Raw genomic sequence first — 22,495 nt, 5'->3', positions numbered from 1 at the left:
TTACCTATGAAGAAAATTAAGTTTACCAACTTAATTTTGGTGAATGAAGAGGTGAAAATGAGGTGGGAAGGAGGGGCAACACGACCAGATCCGGATTTGGTGGGAGGTGGTGGTGGAAGAGTGTTTGGGGAAAGTGGGTGGCACATGTGAGTGGAGGGTTAAAAGCGAGGAAATGGTCCCGGGTTAGCGGTGGCGCACCACCTAGCGGTGCGCCACTGCTAGGGTGACATAGCAATGGCGCACCGATAAGTGGTGCGCCATTGCTAAGCCTCTCATCTCTAAATGGGCTCCGGCCACCCCCTAGCGATGGCGCACCGAGCTGACATGCGCCATAGGTAACCTATGTAGCGGTGGCGCACCGACGAAGTGCGCCATTGCTAAGCCTATCATCTCTAAACGGGCTCTGGACACCTCCTAGCGGTGGCGCACCTCACCAACGTGCGCCATAGGTAAGAAATGTAGCGGTGGCGCACCCCTCCGACGTGCGCCACTACTAGGTTGGGGGAGGAGCTGGCCTCCTGTCACCACTTACTTATGGCGCACCACTATCAAGGTGCGCCACTACTACTTTTGTAACAGTGGCCCACCTTTTTGTGGTGCACCACTGCTAAGTAGTAGTGGCGCACGGCAGTCATGGTGCGCCACTGCTGGCAGTATTACGGCTAGGCCTTTTCCTAGTAGTGAAAAAACCGTTACTTTACTATTACAGCTTTCTTGTTATTTTGCTAACCATTACCTTCAGCTCCTCGTCGGTTCGACAACCTTTCTTTATTGAAAAGTACTACAATTAATCTCCTGCACTTGGGATCCATCAATCACCTAACCTTTCATATCAATGGTATGGATTATCGTGTGCGACGAGCCATTTTAGCCGTGTGTTAAGACATGTTTTATACTAGTGGCAGGTCGTCCTATCATTGGACCAAACCCTTCATAGCTGGTCTCATCATCTTGCAAGGCAAAAGGAGGAAAATGCTAAACACGCTTGTCATGCTCACAACATGGTCCATCTAGCGCGATAGGAATGGAAGAGTATTCAAGAACAACCACAAACCCATTCAGAGGGTCATCGATCAGATTAAGGATGATGCTAAGATTTAGGTAGTTTCTACTAAGGGTTAGTTTACCTTGACGACATGCTAAGGGTGTAAGCTTTTTCAGTTCTTTCAGTGTAATTTTTATCGTCTTGGTAGATGTCGAGCCTCCATCTTGTGTTCTACACATGTAATGCATGTATTGTTGCCGACGAGGAGGTGGGAGTGGATGCAACTGTTGGTTGTAGGAACTTTCCTAGAATTTGGCACCGGCACCCGCTAGAAAGGGTCATTGCTAGCTAGCATGCATTCGCCTGCACGGTCGATTTTTCGACAACACATGGCGTAATTTTTCTACCGAAAAGGATATAGGGAAAGAAGAAGATGAGTGACAAGAGAACATAGCCGCCGTCTAACGGTGTGGAGGGAGAAAAGGAGGAACATCGTTGCATCATCATGGCACCAGTGCCACCACCTTCATTTCCCTGCCGATGAACCAGTCTCCTCCTCATTTGTGGTAAGAGTTAACGGTGTGGAGCGGAAAGTAACTTAGGGACTAGGAATAATAGAGGTATTTAAACAAGTTATACATTTGCTTGTAAAAACTTAAGTGTTTTCCAGCTTTTTGATATTTAACCCTAAATGCTTTACCATATACCCGCCACTAAAGCGGGCTCCTTCTTATCTAGGGAAAAAAGGTATAATGATCCCCCGCTCCAGAACTCGTGTGTTCTCCTCAAACACCAAATAACGAGCTCCACAGTTGAGCGGATAGTGAATAAAAGGTGGGTGATGGTGGCTTGGAGGATTGCTCAGGAATATAACATAACCCTAGATCGATTCACCCCTTTCTTTTTGAACTCGTATTGTGGTCTCTACCAAAGGGTTCATTAAGGCCCACGTCGGCCCACTATTGAATAGAAACAATTGCCAGCTCTAATTTTAATGTGATCTCAAGGATTATGCCATTGGCATGCGGACAATCGATACAAAATGGATGTCACCTAGCCAGGGCCATCTCACCGTTTTATTGTCCCCTGCCTGGCCATAATCAACAACGGTCACAATTGGGAGGGCACAACCTAAAGCAATTTGGAACCACTCCTATGTATCTCTTTATTTATCAGAATCCACTACAAGATCAATCATGTCGCTTCTGGCTGCACTAATCTCCTATGCTGATTTGAGCCAGGGTCATCGGCAAGCCCACCATGTCAATGAGCTCTCTCTAAACGATGTGGCATCTCCGCAAGTTTAGCCTTCCGGTTCTTCTCTGTCCTTCCGCCAATGGCATTTTGAGATCGTGAGCACATCGAAGTGCATCACCCATCGTAGTGTGTGGTGGAGGCGAGTGACTCGCACCGTCGAGGTTGGGAAAGGTCTCGAGTTCCCAAAATTGCCATCGAGTCAGCCATCCTTCTCCTTCTTCGGTTAGGCCTTTTTAACATGGAATGGCACCACGCCGACGTCTTTCCATCATAGATGTTGTATCTAACTTTATATTTCTTGATACATACTGTCTATTTTTTGTTTGAAAAAGTGATTTTCTGGCTATGTATTGATTGATACACATCAACCATTATTGTTAAATAAACTGCACTCCAGTTGTACCCTTACAATTAAACGTACCACATCGACGTCTTTCCATCATAGATGTTGTAACTAACTTTATTTTTCTTGATACATACTGTCTATTTTTTGTTTGAAAAAAGTGATTTTCTGGCTATGTATTGATTGATACACATCAACCATTATTGTTGAATAAACTGCACTCCAGTTGTACCCTTATAATTAAACGTTCTGACCGTTCAATTTAAACTATTAAAATATCTTATTTTTAGAAACTGAGATAGCACAATACAAATCTAGAAAAACAAGACCATTCTCACTGGACTAGGCCAAGTAAAAAAAGGAGATTTGAGCAAAGGGATCCAAAATAAGAGAAGTGCCTAAATTGTTCCATGAACATGAGAAGAGACCACTCATGGCTCAGAGACCATAATTTCCGCCTCCTTTGTGATGGACTCGAAGAGAAACGACAACAGGTAGCGCTCTCCGAAGCTCGCGAACACAACCTTCAACATACCAGAACACAATCAGGGGTAACAAATATACTGCAGCAAGTTAACATCTAACAAATGACACTCACGTCGATGAGTTTGCCTCTGTTTTCGAGCGACCCTGATAGCAGCAGTCGCGGTAGCGCCGGATGACATCCCGACCTGCAAAAACCACACATCATAACCTTGCCACGATTCATATAATATGAAATTTATGAGAGCAGAGGAGAGATCATTACTCTGAGTTCTGAGGTTTGTTTGCGCACCAGAAGGCCTTCTTTCAAGGCTATCTGATTCGCCATGGCCGCGGCTTCCTCGTTCGTGATCTGGCAAGAAATGGAAGGATGTCGTGGACAATCATATCAATAAAAATGTTTCAGACGAGGAACATACAGAAGTACTACCTCCGTTTCAAGGAATAAGGCGCACACGTATTCCAAGACGAACTTTGACCATAAAAATTATGTAACAAAATTTTGATTATATTATATGTAATTAGTATTATTGGATTCGTATTGAAAAGGACTTTTGAATGATACTAATTTCATACAAATAATTTTTATCTATTTAAAGTAATTCTTGGTCAAACAAAAAATACGTAAAACGAGGACGCCTTATTCCTTGAAACGGAGGTAGTAGTGGGTTCTCACTTGGAAGACTTCATGGAGGATGCTGACGTCGAGGACGCCAGGAACGAAACCGGCGCCGAGACCTTGGATTTTGTGCGGCCCTGGAACCAAAAAGATGAGGAAGATGGAGGTAGATCAGGGTCCCTAATCACGGTATGATTATCTCACCAGGTTTCCCTCCGGACAAAACGGCGCACTCTGACGGCTCCACGCCATAGATCTTCAGTTAAAAATCGTCAATATCATGAGTAAGTCACACTAGATGCGTTGCAGTTTGTAGATGGATAAAAATGACACGATGATGACTTAACGAGCACAAGCCAGTGCCATGAGCTCAGAGTCACCTTGATTTCGAGGTTCATCTCCTTGAGGTACTTCCCCGCCCCCGTGATCGTGCCGCCGGTTCCTATGCCGGCCACGAGGATGTCCACCGCGCCGGCAGTACCACTCCATATCTCCGGCCCCATTGTCTCGTAATGTACCCTGGGATTCGCTGGGTTCTCGAACTGCTGGAGAACGTAGGTGTTGGGCGTCTTGGCGGCGATCTCCTCCACCCTCCGCACCACGTCGTCCATGACGAGGAGCGGGTTGGTGAGCACCACCTCTGCGCCGAAGGCCTTGAGCATGGTCCTCCTCTCCATGCTCACCGATGCCGGCATGGTGACGATGAGCCTGTAGCCCTTGGCGTCCGCCATGAATGCGAGCCCGATGCCGGTGTTGCCACCAGTAGGCTCGATCAAAACACTCTGAAAACAACATGCTTCCTGCTTATTTTAGATAGGGAGATAATTCCCAAAACTAGTAAAAACCAAAAGGCAACATAGTTCGCAGATATAAAATTGTAAAAGCTTCCCATGAACTATTTTGATGATGATCTTCGTTTGGTGCTTCTCACTATGCAGTGATCACCTTTCCTGGAGTGATCAGACCCTTCTCCTCTGCATCGGCGATCATGCTGTAACCAATCCTGCAAAATCAGCAGAACCGTCAGAATAACATCACTGATAATTTATTCCTGATAAGTGGAATGTTAAAGTACTCACACTTAACATATGGTCTCGTACCTGTCCTTGACCCTGGAGCTGGGCCCCATGAGCTCGAGCTTGGCGATGATGCGGGCCTCGCATCCGGTTACCACCTTGTTGAGGTACACCAGAGGGGTTCTGCCAATCAAGCATCGACCGAAAAACAGAATCAGCATTGCATGCATAGTTTTGTGCAGGTGAATTGCAAATGTGCATACTATCATTGTGCAGAGTTAGTTACGCACTTCTGTCACATCTTTCGCGATCGTTGGGCCTGGACACCATTTCCCCATTGCTCAGCCTGCCATCTGCAAGAAGGCCAGATCTTGATGAGAGGCATACAAAGTTGATCACTACATATAACACTGGAATTAAGGTTAAAGTACCAGGGCAATTTAGCAAGGGTATTTTGGCAGATTATCAAGTAAAATGAAGATTTAAAAATCAGAATCCACTGAATTGTCGAACTAACGAGGCACATGAGCTGAGCTGCATGGTCCTGTTGATGACTAGCCAGCCTTCCCTATGGCTCCTCTATGCAACTTCTCTGTTCCCTGCCTCGGCCTCCCTCTCTGTAAAACCATCTGAGGTCTGCCCCTTTTTCCAATATATTCAGGTGGGGAGAGAATCCCCCCACCCCCGTGGTGAAAATTTGAAAAAAGAAAGATTAATTACTGAATAAGAAGAGCAAGTTCATTGCGCACTAACCAGGGATCTAGCAAGATGACAGGTGCAGATACCAAAATTAATCTAGGCCGACTTCCGGCGGCTCCAAACCCTTTGGAAGCAAATGATGTACGCATGCAGTGATTTATAGTGCGACTCGAAGCAGATGGTATATGTTGTTGGATTATGCGTGATGCCCTGTCCCATTGTGCCTACCTTGCTTGCCATATGCGCTGTCGACTGTTCCTTTGTCTCTGACTTTAGCATATCGATGCAGTTGTGCAAAGCTATCGCCGCCAGTTACAAAATGTGCTGATACTTACAATGTAACTGCATAGAACAAGCTTCTCAGATGCTGCAGAAAGGTATATTTTGTGTTAGTTAACCCCTAAATTGATGGAGATCCAGCTTGTTACACTCAGCTCAACTCCGGGGGTCAGACGACATGGGTGACTTCGTTACTTACCTGACTTCTGATATGATGATGGTCACACGGTTTTCTTGAGAAAGTATATTTGAAAACTGAAATTACCATTAAAGATTAAAATCTTTATGTGATTTCTTCATCCAAAGTTGTATTCCGCCACTCGTTCTCACTCTCGGGACACTATGCTCGTTCCCTCGATGCATGTGCTCCTTGCCAGGACAGCTGCTCTCCATCCGCTCAGCCTCGTCATCTATCGGCATCCTAGACCTGGGCTGAGGTCGTGTACCGCTTGTCGTCCTGTAACATCACTGCCAAGGCTATCTCCGAGGTGTTGCCAGGAGTTCAATGTCAACATCAGTTTTGACTCTCGCCTTCAGTAGTTCAGTGCCTTCTTAGAAGATTGCAAGATTCTTAAACACATTACATTTTTGTTATTTCGCCGGTTGTTTTCTTATGTTTCACCCTATGTAACCTAAACAAATCGGAATATGTCATATGTACTGATCGATTGTAGATAAAGTAGTTGTCGATGCAGTGGTGATGTTGAGGGAGATGGGGCTCAATCCCGCAAACCACATCGTCGTGGCGAGACGACCGACATGTGACAGAGGAGGGCTGCGCGTGTACCAATCATCTTCTAACGCTCTTACCAAATGGTGGAAACCTGCATTATAAGGTGGTCTAAGAGCATCTCCCGCCGCGTCCCACAAACCACCCACCAACATGGTTTTCGGCGTGCCAGACGTTTGACCTCCCCCAGTCATGCGCCCCTAAGCCTATTTTCATTTGGTGCGGCCCAATACGATGTCCGGTGCCCCGAGCACGTCACCACTACACCGAGGATGTTGTGGGGACGCCGGACAAAACAAAAATGTGCGTCGCGAGTGGCTGGCCAGCATCTTCAGCGACAAAGAGTTGCCGCCCACCCGTCGCCTACCTCTGCCAACACAATTTAATTTCCGCGTAGCGACGTTGTAGTTTCCCATATGCGCATCGAGACATCTCGTCGCGCCTTGTCCTGCGTGCCGGCACTAATGCGCGCCACCGCCCCCTCGACCTGCCTCTGGCGTATAAAACGGGGTGCTCGCTCATCGCCCCTCCAACACAACCATAGCACCACACATCCACAATCCTAGCCACCGCCACCCAACTTTCTCCACACACGCTCCATGGCGGGTTCGACCAGGGGCGGTTGTGTTGCTCACTCACCGTCACCTGACGAAGAGGCTGCCCCTGCAACAAGTACTTCGAGTTCGCCGTCTCCATCAATGACAACCCTTTCGACAAGAAGAAGCTCTCGGACACGTTCACCGAATTTCTCGCTGGCCGGGAGCCGGGCGCGGTGACCTTGCAGGAAGCAGACTGCGACTTCTGCGAGTGGACCGTGAAGGTCTTGTTCGACGGGGATGGCAAGATGTACCTCCACATCAGCTGGAAGAAGCTTGCCCACGACCACTACGTCTATATAGGCTGTTTGGTGAACTTCTTCTACGAAGGCAATAGCGAGCTAAGCGTCAAGGTGTATGATAAAGAGTTGTTGTATCCACTACCACAACGACGACAACGACGATAGAGACGACAACATGGGCGTAGAAGACTAGGGCCAACCGCTAGTCTAGGTTTTTATGTTTATCTTGGTGTTTTTCAAGGTTTATGTATGTTCTTCGTCGCCCGTTTTAGTATTTTTTCCATGTAAAAGTGACAAAGCATCTCCAAGATTTTAAATAAAGCACTAATTTTAAATAGAAAATTGTTTGGTGTCAGGTTTGGGGAACACAGCTGGAGTGGGACACCCCCAAGCGCGGCACCAAGGTGCGGCGTCCCCCAAACGACTGATTCGGTGCTTTCACTAGAAGCGGTTTGGGGGACGCGGCTGAAGTTGCTCTAACTTACTACGAACTTTTCATGTGGGAATAAATTTGGGCCTCCACCTCTTGCCATGCCTTGTGTAAGCTGCCACGAACTTAGCTGCATCTCACATGGGCTATCACGTTGAGCACTACGACTTATAAGAATTTCTGAAATCTAATATGGTCCACAGGACTTAGTCTTAGGCCCATATTTGAACAACCTTACCCCTATTTTGGGGATTTTGTCAAAGCCTCTTACAAAAATGTGGCTGTAGTTTTTCCACAAGTGGCAGATCATACAAAAACCAAATGAACATAATATGAAACACATAATTAGGATTTATTTTCAAAGGAAATTTCTAGCAAACTAGGGATCTTCAAGAATTGTAAAAGTCAAGCACGGTGACCATTTGTAGCATTTTATATAATATTTTTAATTCACTAGAATTTGTTGGTATACAACAATAATTTCACTTCTTGAAATTATGGAATTTCATTTGATTATTGTTTTTTTTACTTCCCTTTTAATTTGAATTATCAATATGGTTTCAATATTCTATTCTTTACATACTTCCGTAAAACTCTCGTGTAACTTCCCTAATAATATTTAGTATTTTTTTTACAATCAATACCACATATATTTATAATAACAAATAGTACATGGTAGATACACGAGCTGTCCCCAATGATTACAAAATAAAATCTAAAATATAGTAGCCAACCTTTAAGGTCTCCAAACTCTTTCTTGTTTCACGATACAATCTTGTAATATTTACCATTTTCTTATTGACTATATTGCATGGCCTTCCACATCTATGAACCTTTTTTCTCGTTTTTTAACCATATGTTTGTAGTATAGACACCATGAATGACTATCTTAGACAGTCAACATCCTGGTTGTAGCCGGCCCTTTGCCCCTTGTGACACTCGTCTAGATCATCCTGGCAGGCCCATGGTCCGGGGGCCAATACTTTTGTGAAGTTAGTCTCTCATCGCATGGTTCATGTCGAGCCCATGTGTACGTGTCACTTCCCCTCAAAAAAAAAATATATGTAGGTGTCAATTTATTTTAGATAATGGAGCAAATAATAGATAGATGGATCCGCCTTTATAGATGACTGTGTACTTCCATGTTTGCGTGAGTATTTCAAGTACACGCATATTAGCTTTAACAATACAAAAAAAAATCGTCAAACCTATCATGAGATTTTGTTTTGAAGATATAGATGCATGTAACGTAAAGAAAACCGCTTGTAACTAGAAGCTTGGTTCGAAAGACATATGATTTCAAATTTACATTACGTAAAATAAATGCAAAATTTTGTATTCTTCCATCCTCCCGAATCCCTCTTTCTCAACCTTCCCCCACTTCTTTTCCTTCTTGTAACATGTATCGAGTTGTGAGATACACCCCTCACGAGTCACACGGTGCAATGAGAGCGCTCCACACATAAACCTTTGTGCAGGCCATCATTTTTTCTAGTGAATTCTAATTGTTGGAGATGCTCTTAGAGAAAGATTCAAGTTCCATGGACAAACCGTCCGGGCTGAAGCAGTCTAATCTAACTATTATGGCCCAGTCTAGCGGGACTTTCACCACTCCCAAAATAACAAAAAAAAAACAATATTGCTTTCATGTGGGAGGAGCCCCAGCGGTTGTCAAGCGTAGCACCCAGGAAAATATTGGAGGGTGGGGAAACTCCAAAATTAAAATCAGAATACCTATGTGCGATAAAAACTGCCAAATGAATAACATGAATATTATGTCCATTCTCATAACATTGTAGCTTGGTATATATATGTTTCAAATATGCACAATCCCCAAATACAAATAGTTATAAACATGAAGATAGGCTTACATGAACAGATTATAGCATGAATAGAAATTACATGCTTGACAGTTAAATGTCAAGGAGTCCAAGGAGGTACTTTCATGTTTTCTATAATATGCTTGATTTATGACGCTTTACAAATTCTTTCATGTTTTCTATAATATTCTTAGCGGCTACCATGTTATAGATTCATCACATCACACTTTTCATAATTTATGAATTTTTATTATTGATATATTATTGTCCTGGACATTGTACGTTGCATCAATGAGTTTATAGTATAAGTTTATACGTGTTAGAAATGGATTATATCTCCAGGTAGCTGTTTTCGTATTCTCTGGAAATACAAGGGTGCTTATTTCTTAACCGTCATGCTGTAGCTAGCTATCTAGTCTCTCACTTGGAAGTTTATGTTTCTTGTTGTTTGCACTGCATCTTTCACAGCCATCCATTTTGCAAACCTGAAGAGAAATAATACAGGTGTGCATATATTCCAGCTCATGTACGTACCAACATTTAATAAGGAGTAAAACAGAATAGTACAGCTGTGTATGCGTAGCAAGGTTTTGCACTATCTAGGTGTAATTAATGAGCGAGAGATCTAAACAAAATAATTTGGAGCATTAACTCCAAAGATTTGGGTTATCAATCCGGGTGAAATGAATAACAAGAAACAAATAAATGTGGGCCGCCCAACCACTAATTCATCCAAGGCCCTTCTCCTATTTAAGTGCAAGCACACCGCAGCCTCCGGTTCACAATAGTGCAACCTCAGTTCCCATAACAATATGATGACTCCCAGCAGCACGGATCCAGCGAGGCCCGTCCCCGACATTGCCGGCAAGCAACCGGCGAGCGACCTCGACAAGCCACACGACTGCGCGTGCAAGAATAGGGCGGCGCGTCGGGCGCAACAGAGCACCGACAACGGCAAGGAAGCCAACACCGAAGACCACGGTAAGGAAACCAACGCTACCAAGAAGCTGAAGCGATACGATGGTTTCTCCATCGACATCAACAAGGAGCCCTGCCACGACGACAGCGACATCGAAAGCCCTCCCGCCACCGACGGTGGTAAGCGCTCGGCACCACACCGGGCGGTTTCATCGTCGGAGAACAAGAAAAAGGAGCTTGAACTCGACGCCAGGAGACTGAGGCTGGAGCAGAAGCGCGCGAAGTGGGCCATTGCGTGCTGGAGGAAGGACATGGAGCTGGAGAAGATGCGGTTGGAGAACGAAAGGATGAAACTGGCGAACAAGCTGCTGCAGGTGAAGATCAAGCGCAGGGCACTGGAGCTCGGCATGGAACCGGACATGATTTAGGATGTGTTCTGATGCTGAGATTGCATTAGGATTGAAATTTGGAATCAAATAATGTAAGCGTCGTGAGCATCAGCATGAATAATGGGTTTCATAAAACCATGTCTTTTTTCTGCCACACATCGATCTCGCTTAAATTTTTTGTTTTTTGCATGCCTTCTTGTGTGCAATTATTTCGTTTTCTATCTACAAGAAAGTTGAGCGCCTTGTATGCTCACCTCTATGTTTCGCAGAGCTCGTTGGGCCACTGTCTAAGGCGTATCATCCTACTTTCGCCACTATTGCAATTATTTTTGCCAGAAAACAGCAACATTCTACTGCATGTTTTTATGATTTCAACTTTTCTGAGTCACATGTGTACAACAGATTTATAGAAATTGCCAAATCCACCCCCTAATACTCCTCTCCCTGTCCATCCCCATTGCTACACGGTAACTTATTTTAACTTGTTATGCTGAAAGTTGTTATCCACCATCCACTAAAAAATCGAACGGCTGGTGAGTCGTCCCCTCCGGGACTACAATCCGAACTTTCTCTTGTTGTAATTTGTCTTGATTAATCCCTTCTCCAATTGCTTCATTTCATGCGGTGGCTGTACGCTGAGCCAACCACCGGTTCGGTCAGCGCTCGCTGAATTGTGACGTTCTTCTCGCCTTCATGATTTATTGCAAGAGATTGTGTTGAATGTGTAGTCATTCGTTTCCTCAGGAACCGTTCAAAGTGGTCAAAGGATAGGAGAAAGGCGAAGTAAGATATCCATATTTGTCGCAACGCTATGTATATGTCACGTCTGACGCATACGAGCACGTCATGTTGGATGCTTGTGTTCACATAAGTATAATGACCATTTGACCAATACCCCTATTTTTTAACGCCATAGTACAAATAAATTTTTACTAGTATGAACTAAATTAATTATGTGCTATTAATGTAAATATTATCTGTCCTTGATGTGGTCTGTATTCCTTGAAAGTTGATTAGAATGTAATTTTTATAAATAAATTATTGATTTTTTTTTTGAATTTTATGTCTTGGGTTCTATACTTTTCTTTTAAAATGATAAAATTTTCCAAGGTCTCCGCACTCGAGGGTGCACATAGCCAATAATACTAGCTAGTGTATTACTACAAATATTGTTAGTTGACAAATTATAAAGACTAAAAGAATGTGTGATCTCTTTAATCCTATATATTCCGTCTCTTTTTTATCATCCATCCAAGACTCTTCTCCATCTGAGCTGATATATGATTAGACACCAACGCAAATTCACAGTTTGTGCTGGTGAAGAAAAACAATTCGATCAATGTTTTCTTATCATATGCTCATGTTGTGTCATAATATGAGGTATTGTTGCAAATAACATAGATTGTAAATGGTTGTAATTATCTATATACGGGAGGACGATACCCTACCGAGGATTCAAGGTTCATGTTATATAGCCCTGATGTGTAAGCGTGTACAAGAAGGACTTGGAGGGCTCGTACCCATCGGAGTACTACTCCATACAGATACGAATACAAAGTTGTAATATAGATGCTTAAGAACCCCTTTGATCACAACCTTGGGAAAGGTTGAGATTACAACAAAACTCATGTAAATATTTAACAACTACACTTTTTGTAAAACCATCTACAACTTATCCTTTGTAGATATGAACGATATCCAGTAGTTTGGCAGCAACCCTTTCACGAAAAAGTGATAGTTTATTTTAATATGTTTCGTCCGAGCATGAAAAATATGATTTGCTGATAAGTATGTTGTACCAACATTATCCCACAAAAGACATGGTCTTTCCTGCAGAATAACACCGAGTTCTTCAATTAAAACCTCGACCCAAATCAACTTAATTGTAGCATTAGCTAATGCCTTATATTCCACTTCAGTGTTAGAGGAACTATATGATATCAAGTTAGAACCAAAAAGTATAGAAAATCCACATGTCGATTGTCTGTAATTAATTAAGGCATCATGTCCAGTTTGCATCTGAAAATGCACTTAGAAGAGTAGAAGAGGATCGCTGAAAGGTAAGTCCAACCTTGACTGTACCTTGATTATATTGCAGAATGCGTTTTAAGATGAATAGATTCCTGTATCAACACAGGATTATTGTTGTACTTGTAGTAGAAAATATTATTTAAAAAGTTCATTGATGGAAGCTTCACAAATGGGAATCCCGTGATTGCGTTTTCAGTGTAGCCACGTTCAGATCCAAACTGTGGTTTGGAATAGCCTAATTTATAAGTTCCTAGAATAGTGTTAATTGAGAAGTTTAATGTAGCTAATAATAAAGAACTAAAAAAAGATTAAATCAAAGAACCACTGAAAGTAAACAAAGGATATTATAATTGGTTTCTAGGTTGAGAAGTTCATTATATTTCAGGTGAGAAGTTCATCAGAAAGGTGGAGGAGTTAAATCTAGCAAAGAGATATCCCTGGCCAGATACCAGAAACTAATAAAAGTCGAGATCAAGTACGTAATGATCTTGGAATCTCCTCATATTTTAGGAAAGTTATTATTTTGGAAAATAAGAGCATTTCGCTATAAATTTGGTCGAAACGGATTCCCGGAGGGCGAAAGAGACCAGGTGGTGCAACCTACCTGGCTAGACGTGCCACCCGATGTCTTTGGTCACTCCGACGTCTGTTTGGCCTCCATTTCATCTCCAATGCTTCGTTTTGAACGAATACCCATCAATATATACTCCCCTATGCCGATCTAATCTCACATCGAGTCTTTTCGAGAGAACCTTGTTTTTCATGTCCGGTTCTTTCAGCTTTTTAGCCATGGCAAGCTCCGGATCCAATCTAGGAGGCAAGGATCCCAAGAAGACGGGAGTGGTGAGCCACTACCTCAACTCTGTGGTGGCCCCTTTAAAGACCTTGACCTTGAAGGAGGGGGTGCTGCTCATGGAGGAGGTGAAGGGCTCCCAAGATCGAGGGCAGCGTGGAGGTAGGACAACAAGTTCTAGAGGACACCGTATTCAGGTATGGCACTGTGGTTGAGCACAGCTTTGATGCTCATCACTTGATGAATATTGAGATGGAAAATAAGGTTGAATCCTATGAGGCAAGGATCAAAGATCTTGAAGAAAAGCATGTGCACATCATCACATAGTTGGATAGGTTCCAAGCCCTCATGTGGGATATGGAAAACCAAAATTGTGAGTATGAAGATCGCTTCAAGAAGATCGCCGAGGCTGTCTCCACCAAGTTCAGTGATCCACCTACATCCTTCTACAATAGGAGGCCTTATCCTTGGAAGCTCAGGGAGTGGGATTCCTATTATGAGGAAGAGGGTGCCAAGAAAGAAGACCCTACATCAACAACCTAAGCTTGGGGGAGTTCTAGCTATTGTTTTATGCTTTTTAGTTTATCAAATCGCTCTTAGTTGTTATCTTTAATTTAGTTTTTCTTTTATCTAGTAGTTATCTATTTTTTCGTAGTTTGGAAAGCTCTTAGAGCATTATCATTTATCATTGGTCAATTGGGTTAATGAAATATAAAGTATGGTGTCATCCATGATTTCTTTTTTCTGGAGATTTATGGGTAACACTCATGCAGATGTTCACCTCATATCTAGAAGTTTCAATTACACCTTGTCTTGAATTAGCTTAACTTGAGCATGTTGGACAAGCATAGAAATGTGTAAGTAAAACATGCAACAAAGGAAATATCCACACAAGTAATACTAATAAACAAAAGAAAAAAGGAAACACCCTAAATTTGGGGTGGATATGTGGTTTTGGAGAACAAATAGTTAGGAAGAGATGATGACAATGGGGCATGAGATACTCTTGTACTACTTAGTAATCAACGGGTAAACTGATGGTCATGAATATTTCAATAAATATTCTTATTGAGAATGTGAATGAAAAGGTAGGCACCTGAGGATTCGGTTAGCCATGGAAAGTGAAAGGAAAAGGTGGATGCATAGAGCATATGACATTATTGAAAGATCCATGAATAAGGTTTATACTGGTTACTAGGGGGCAAAAATATTAACTGATACCATTCAAAATATGGGAAAGTGTTTGACAAAGTCGAACATCATGTTTATCTTGTTGTTTAGTAAATTATATTGTTGTAAATAGTTGCTTATGAGAGTTCATCTTCATTTCAAAGTCAAAGTAAAATTCAAAGAATAAAAAACCATGCATAAAGAAAAGAAATATCTGAAACATGTTCAATTGTCCAACATGCAATGGTTAATTTTGTTCAAAAGGTAAGGGGTAGTTGTTATAATTTCTATTATATGAAGCCTACATTTGTAAGGATGTTATTTCAGAGATTTTACAAGAAAATTGAATATGCATAAGTTGGTATGATACCATGCTCGTATTTCATAATCAACCATAAGCTATTTTTTTTGAAGCTTCAACCATAAACTCATCGATGCATGATATGATATATTCACTTATTTTTGCTCGAGGATGAGCAACGGTTTAAGCTAGGCGGAGTTGATACGTACAGTTTACATCATCAATATTGTGACTCATATGATTAGTTTTGAATGATATTTGCCATTAAACATCAATATTTATGCATTTTTAGTTGATTTACAGCACTTTCCTACAAAGTTCATTTCATTTCTATTTAATTTCTAGGAGGCAGAAAACCTGTTTTTTCGTATTCTGCTCTTTCAAGGACCTTCTGGATACCTAAAAATTAAAGGAAAAAAATATGATCAGTTTTTCACTGGGAGAAAGATCGTGGGCCAACAAAGAAGCACCGGTGGCGCGCCCTACCTGGCTGGGCGTGCCACCCATGAACAAATGGGCCTTGATCATTGTATCGGGCCCCCCTTTTTATAGATGTATCCATCTCACAAAAAAAAACTAAGCCATATTTTTGTCGAGATTTATCGGTGCCTCAAGTGAAGGGGAAATCGATGCCATCGTAATCACCACTCCTCCTTGACGTAGGGGGAGGCATCTCCATCAACATATCCAACAGCACCATCATCACCAACATCACCATCTCCAAGATCAACTTCACCCCCCTCATAGTTTGTGTTTAATTGAATCTCGGATATTGTTTAAACAGGCTAGTTCCATGTTCGTGATTGGTAGTTTGTCTTTATTTGGTGGAGAAATTATAATTTAAGATTTTTTTGTAATCATTATGCCTCTACTCCACAATATGTTTGGCACTTGTGAGTAGTTCCCCTTATTCCTGAGGGCATATGATGATCTGGCTATGATTCTATATTATGTGCAATGAGTATTTGGCCAATTTTTTTAACTTTTATGTTGTTCTATGATTGTTTTATGGAAACATGTAATGCATATTACTTCACCTATATGGCCTCATAGGGCTGCACTTTAATGTAATGATGAGCGTTGGAAGGGATGGAATGACAGAAACTATTTTCCAATACTTTGAGTTGCATTAGAGGGGATTATGTTGGGGATGCATGATCTAATTGCTATGATGGGACATTTATTTCTTAAAGATTCCTATACTTTCTCATGAAAATGGCTCTACGATCCATGATGTAGTGCAGTTGGGAAACCCCAAGAGGAAGATGATGAGCACAATAGCAAGTTTTACCTCAGTAAGAAACCAAGGTTTAATCGACCAGTAGGAGAAATAAATCACTTCTGAAGGTTGTTGTTGGCTGACTTTGGTAGGAGGCACTACCGGTGTCAGCAACAACGCGGAACCTGCACACAACACAACCAAACTAGTTTGCCCCAACTTACAGTGAGATTGTCAATCGTACCGATTTTGCTGAAAACAAAGGATTAGATGTAAAGTGTGGAAAGAGATGTTTGAAGTGAAAAGAGAACATTGCTTGCAGTAAAGAAATAGAACATGTATTTGCAGTAGATGATTTATCAATGTAAAAGAAAGGACCGGGTTCCGTAGTTCACTAGAGGTGTCTCTCCATAAAGATAAATAACATGCTGGGTGAACAAATGACAACTGGGAAATTGATATAATAAAGACCATACATGACAAGATGATTACTATGAGATTCATTTGGGCATTACAACAAGATTCATAGATCGTAATCCAACTGCATCTATGACTAATAATTCACCCTCATGATATCATCCGAACAACTTTGGGTATTAAGTTGCAAGCAACAAATTATTGCATTAAGTAAAGTGTGTAAAGTAACAATAGAATTATGCTTGGATAAAGAATTGTTGTTTTCTCCCTAGTTGCAACAGCACATCTACAAACTTAGAATTTATTGTCACTCTCCCAGATTACTAGAGGCATGAACCCACTATCGAGCATAAATACTCCCTGTTGGAGTCACAAGCACATACTTGGCCAGAGCATCTACTAGCAATGGAGAGCATGCAAGATCACAAATAACATATATAATAGATCATAATCAACTCAACCATAGTATTCAATATTCATCGAATCCCAGCAAACACAACATGTAGCATTACATAAAGATGATCTTGATCATGATAGGCAGCTCACAAGATCTAAACATGAAGCACAATGAGGACCATCTAGCTACTGCTATGGACCAATAGTCCAGAGATGAATTACTCACGCATCACTTCGGAGGCGGGCATGGTGATGAAGAGGCCTCCGGTGACGATCTCCCTCTCCGGCAGGGTGCGGGGAAGAGCTTCAGAACTCTCCTGAACTAGGGTTGACGATGGCGGCTGATGACCCACAATTATAGGGGATCGCAACATTCTTCGAGGGAAGTAAAACCCAAATTTATTTATTCAGCACAACGGGAGACAAAGAATACTTACAAGCCTTAACAGCGGAGTTGTCAATTCAGCTGCACCTGGAAAAGTACTAGTAACATGGGTGATGTGAAAGAAGCAGTAATATGAGAGCAATAGTAATAGTAACACAGAGTCAATGGCACCAGAAAATATTCCAGTGTGTAGTTGACTGTAGAGAAATGATGATGACAGAAGGACTGGGGTTCCCAGCTATCTACACTAGTGGTAACTCTCCAAAAAAATAACATGTGTTGGGTGAACAAATTATAGTTGGGAAATTGATAATTGTGAGGGCATGACAACGCATGCTATGATAAGATAAAGTTTACTGTAGTATTTAATTGGTAGTTACAACATGATTCTTCATAGACCCTAATCCAACTGCATCTATGACTAATAATCCGCCTTCAGGTTAGCATCCGCACCCCTTTCAGTATTAAGTTGCAAACAATAGATTATTGCATTAAGTAAAGTGTGTAAAGTAAACAATAGAATTATCCTTGGATAATGCATTGTTGTTTTCTTCCTAGTAGCAACAACACATCTACAACCTTAGGAGTTATTGTCACTCTCACAGATTACTAGAGGCATGAACCCACTATCGAGCATCAATAACCCTCTTGGAGATACATGCAACTACTTGATCAGGGTAACCAAAAGTACCGGAGAGCATGCAAGATCTTAAATAAACAATAGTATGATAACATGATGAAAAATCTTATCACAATTCCACAATTTACCGGATCCCAAAAACACAACACCAATTACATCATATGGATCTCACTCATGTAAGGCAGCTCATGAGATCATTGTATTGAAGTACATGGGAGAGAGAGTACCAACTAGCTACAGCCAAGAACCCATAGTCCATGGGGGAACTACTCAAAAACCATCATGGAGACGAAGTGGAGGCGGTGGAGTCAATGGAGATGGCTCCGAGGGTCAATCCCCGTCCCGGCAGGGTGCCAGAACAGGAACTTCTGACCCCTGAAACTTGTCTTCGATGGCGGCGGAGTTGCAGAACTTTTCGGGGAATATGACTCTGGTATTTAGGGTTTTAGCATCGAAGGAAATATATAGGCGGAAGGGTGAGGTCGGTGGGAGCCTGAGGGTCCCACACCACCCCTAGGAGCGGCCAGGGAGGGGGTTGCGCCCAGGTATGGTGGGGCTGCCTCGGCGCCCTCCTCTGTCTCTGCTTTGGACTCCGTCTTCGTGTCGGTAAACATAGGAACTTCAGCTTTTGTTTCGTCCAATTCTGAGAATATTTCCTGAACAACTTTTCTGAAATACAAAAACAGCAGAAAACAGGGAACTGACATTGTGGCATCTTGTCAATAGTGTGGGATCCGTGGCAAGCAGGGTGCAATGGACCTACGGTCGTTGGGCCCTTGGAATTCACGACAAGACAATCATTCCGGGAGGCAATTCTCGGATGAGGCTCCGCGAGGTATATACAACCCTCTCGGAGACATCAAGCTGGAACGGAACACAGACCCGGAGAGGGACACCCTCACAGAGGTTCCGTAGCCGTCACCATCTACCAACCAGAAGGACCCTTTAAAGGGGGTAAGATCAAGCAAGATGCTTGGGATTCCTTCTCCACCAGGCTACTGCAAAGGACAGACAAAGGGGGATCCCCGACTATGAGACAAGCGAGGCTTGTGCCACCTGCGTCATGGATGAGCTCACAAAGCTCCGTTCCAAGGAGGCAAGATTCTTTTGCCTCTTTGGTGATTAAAGCGGGCTTGACGAGGACCAGAAGACCAAGGCCCTGCCCTTGCCCCTTTAGTGCAAGGCAGGGTGGACGTCACAAGCCTCCAGCGGAGGCGTCATTGACGACCTCAGCCTCTGCCATGGACCGGCACTTTAATCGTCCATGGACTAGGTACATTTTGTAAAGGGCGGGGAGTTTCCCGCACTAGGTTTGGAGATGTCGTAACCCTTCCCCCTCAAGATATTTAGAGGGGAAGAGGACCAACTCTTCTATAAAAGGACTAGCCTTGCTAGCGTAAGGGGGATGATCTAGAGCGATCACCAACCCTAGATATTTGTACGGTCATCTTCTTCATTGTGACCTGAAATACATACACCAAGGCGGGATGTAGGGGTTTTACCTCTCGGAGGGTCCTGAACCTGGGTAACTGATGTGTCTCTCTGTAGTGCCCGACCTCGACGAGGCGATAGCGTGATCTTGAGTCCTCTATGTTCGAACCTTTTGGGATCGGTGTTACCCGTGTTGCTTCGCGGACACGAATCTCCGACATTTGGTGCGCCTGGTAGTGGGCTCAATCCGTCTTTGCTCTTCTCCGACGATCTTATACTGTAGCACCATGTCAAACACGGCGGAGCCTACGGCACTGACTGACCATCATCGGGAGCCGGTGATTGAGACTGCTCTGAGGCTGACGCAAGAGCTGCTATAGCTCAGCCCGGAAGGAACGAGCTCTGATCAGTGGCTGACCAGTATCTACGGACTCGCACACGCGATGGCCGAGGTTGCGGCGGTCGCTGGGGGCTCGGAAGATGTTGCACCAAGAGGCACTCCACCTATCGGGAATCCCTTCTTCCCCCTCTCTCGAGGGCAGGTTAAGGTGAAGCCCGGTGGCGTTGAACACGTCAGGTGCTCAGGTATCAAAAGGAAGAAAGGCTCTATCTCAGCGGAGCTACCGAGCACACCTGTGCGTTCGCCTACTCTACATGATCTCCTGCTTTTGGAACAGTGCCCAGGCGAGTCGCTGCGCTCTTTCACGCAGCATTTCACTAACCTCTACTTTCAGCTCCCCAAGGTCAGTGACGTTCGGGTGGTGGACGCCTTCACTGCAGGCACCACCAATCGGCAGGTCGCTGCGCTCTTTCACTTAACATTTCTCTGATGCTCTCTGTAGGACCGATCCCTGTCACCCGGTTCTTTGAGATAGCCAACAAGTATGCCAACAGGGAGATAGGCGAGGATTCCTCACCAGAACCCTCATGGCAGGAGAGGTCTCCCCCGCGCTTCAAGTCAAAGTCTCCTCTCTGGCACCCCAACGGTACACGGGTCTAGGATGCACCTGAGGAGGATTCCTAGGAATGCCAAGATTATGCAGGGCTCGGGGGCTCGTGTTGACAGAACACCACTCCCACCCACTCTTTTGCAAAAATGTTGGGTCTCTTGCCAGGAAGGCGTCGAGTGTTCTACTGATGATAAGAGAGGACGTGTCAGGACGCCTTCCTAAGGCGCACCCGCAGCAAGTTCTCCCAGGCTCATTCCTCCGGAAGGAATCGAGGCGATAATTCTTCCGCGAGGAGCCAATAGGAGCGCGTCAAGCCACTCACCTGAGGTCTCTCAGACGCGTGTCCCTCAATCCATGTTTCTTTCTGAAAGGGTCTTCTGCAAGCACCTTTGTACTCTGAACAACTATTGAATCCTCCAAGAATGTGCAATCAGGATGTTCTCTGTGAGGCTCATGAAGCGAGTATCTCAAGTCATCCCATACAATGATTGCGGGTTGAGCTTTTGGAAGGACCGTCACGGAAATAAAACACTTGTCTCAAAGCGTTCCCGAGTTCTCGATTGTGTGCACCATGCGAGCGGGGGCTGGGCACTGTGCCTTGGTCGGGGCAACCCCTCAGTCCTATACTTGGGTACTGAGCTCTGGCGGCGGGGTCGCTATCTGCACTAAGCCATCTCACCAAGTCACTAGGTACTTGATCTCCTTACACGGTAACACACTCGAGGAACACATCGCACAAGCAAAACAATGCGCAGAACCCTTCGGGTACCTCTTCGAGGAACCCGCAAGGAGAAGCAAAAACAATGCGCAGAACCCTTCGGGTACCTCCTCGAGGAACCCGCAAGGAGACGCAAAAACAATGAGCAGAGCCCTTCGGGTACCTCCTTGAGGAACCCGCAAGGAGACGCAAAATCAATGCGCAGAACCCTTCGAGCACCTCCTCGACGAACCCGCAAGGAGACGCAAAAGCAACGCGCAGAACCTCCCGGTCGCCTCCTCGAGGAACCGGTAAGGAGACGTAACAGAGCCTAAGGCGCAGGTCTACGGTTACCTCCTCGAGGAACCGACAGAATCCGCTGACAGGACGATATTAAGACATGTGCAAACCTTACGGTCACCTCCCCGAGGGGCTTGATACGTCTCAAACGTATCTATAATTTTTGATGCTCCATGCTTGTTTTATACCAATTCATATATGTTTTGCTCACACTTCGTTGCACTTTTGTATGATTTTCGGCACTAACCTATTAACAAGATGCCACAGTGCCAGTTCCCTGTTTTCTGCTGTTTTTGTATTTCAGAAAAGTTGTACATGAAATATTCTCGGAATTGGATGAAACAAAAGCCGAAGTCAATATTTTACTGAAACAAAGACGAAGTCCAGAGGGGGAACAAAGAGGCGCAGCAGGTTGGCCAGACCACCCCTAGGCGTGACCTGGACCTGGCTCGCGCCTAGGGTAGGTCTGGGACCACCAGCCACCCAACCGACCTCAATCCTCCGCCTATTTATACATCTTCTCGGGAAAACCTTGGATACCCAAGCCTCCATCCACGAAAATTTCCATCGCGGCCGCCATCGCCGAACCCATCTCGAGGGGTTCTGAATCTCTTCCCGGCACCCTGCAGGAGGGGAAAATCATCGCCGGAGGCATCTACATCGCCATGCCCACCTCCGAAGTGATGCGTGAGTAGTTCATCCCTGGACTATGGGTCCATAGCAGTAGCTAGATGGTTGTCTTCTCCACCTTGTGCTTCATGTATCGATCTTGTGAGCTGCCCTACATGATCAAGATCATCTTTATGTAATCCTATATGTTCGGTTTGCTAGGATCCGATGAATGTTGAATACTATGTTGAGATTGATTATATATTCATGTCATATGTTATTTGTGATCTAGCATGCTCTTTATTGCTAATAGAAACTCTGGCCATTTGGACACTTGTGACTCCAAGAGA

At 43.9% G+C, this 22,495-nt stretch overlaps 1 pseudogene; it reads right to left on the bottom strand.

The window, feature by feature from the left end:
* Positions 1–3,016: 3,016 nt before the first annotated feature.
* On the bottom strand, positions 3,017–5,041 carry LOC124674255 (annotated as a pseudogene).
* Positions 5,042–22,495: the final 17,454 nt, after the last annotated feature.

This window comes from Lolium rigidum, chromosome 7, assembly GCF_022539505.1.
Source record: "Lolium rigidum isolate FL_2022 chromosome 7, APGP_CSIRO_Lrig_0.1, whole genome shotgun sequence".
NCBI classification, from domain to species: Eukaryota; Viridiplantae; Streptophyta; class Magnoliopsida; order Poales; family Poaceae; genus Lolium; species Lolium rigidum.
Note: the sequence above shows the minus strand (reverse complement) of the source record. Positions and strands in the feature narration are given on the sequence as shown.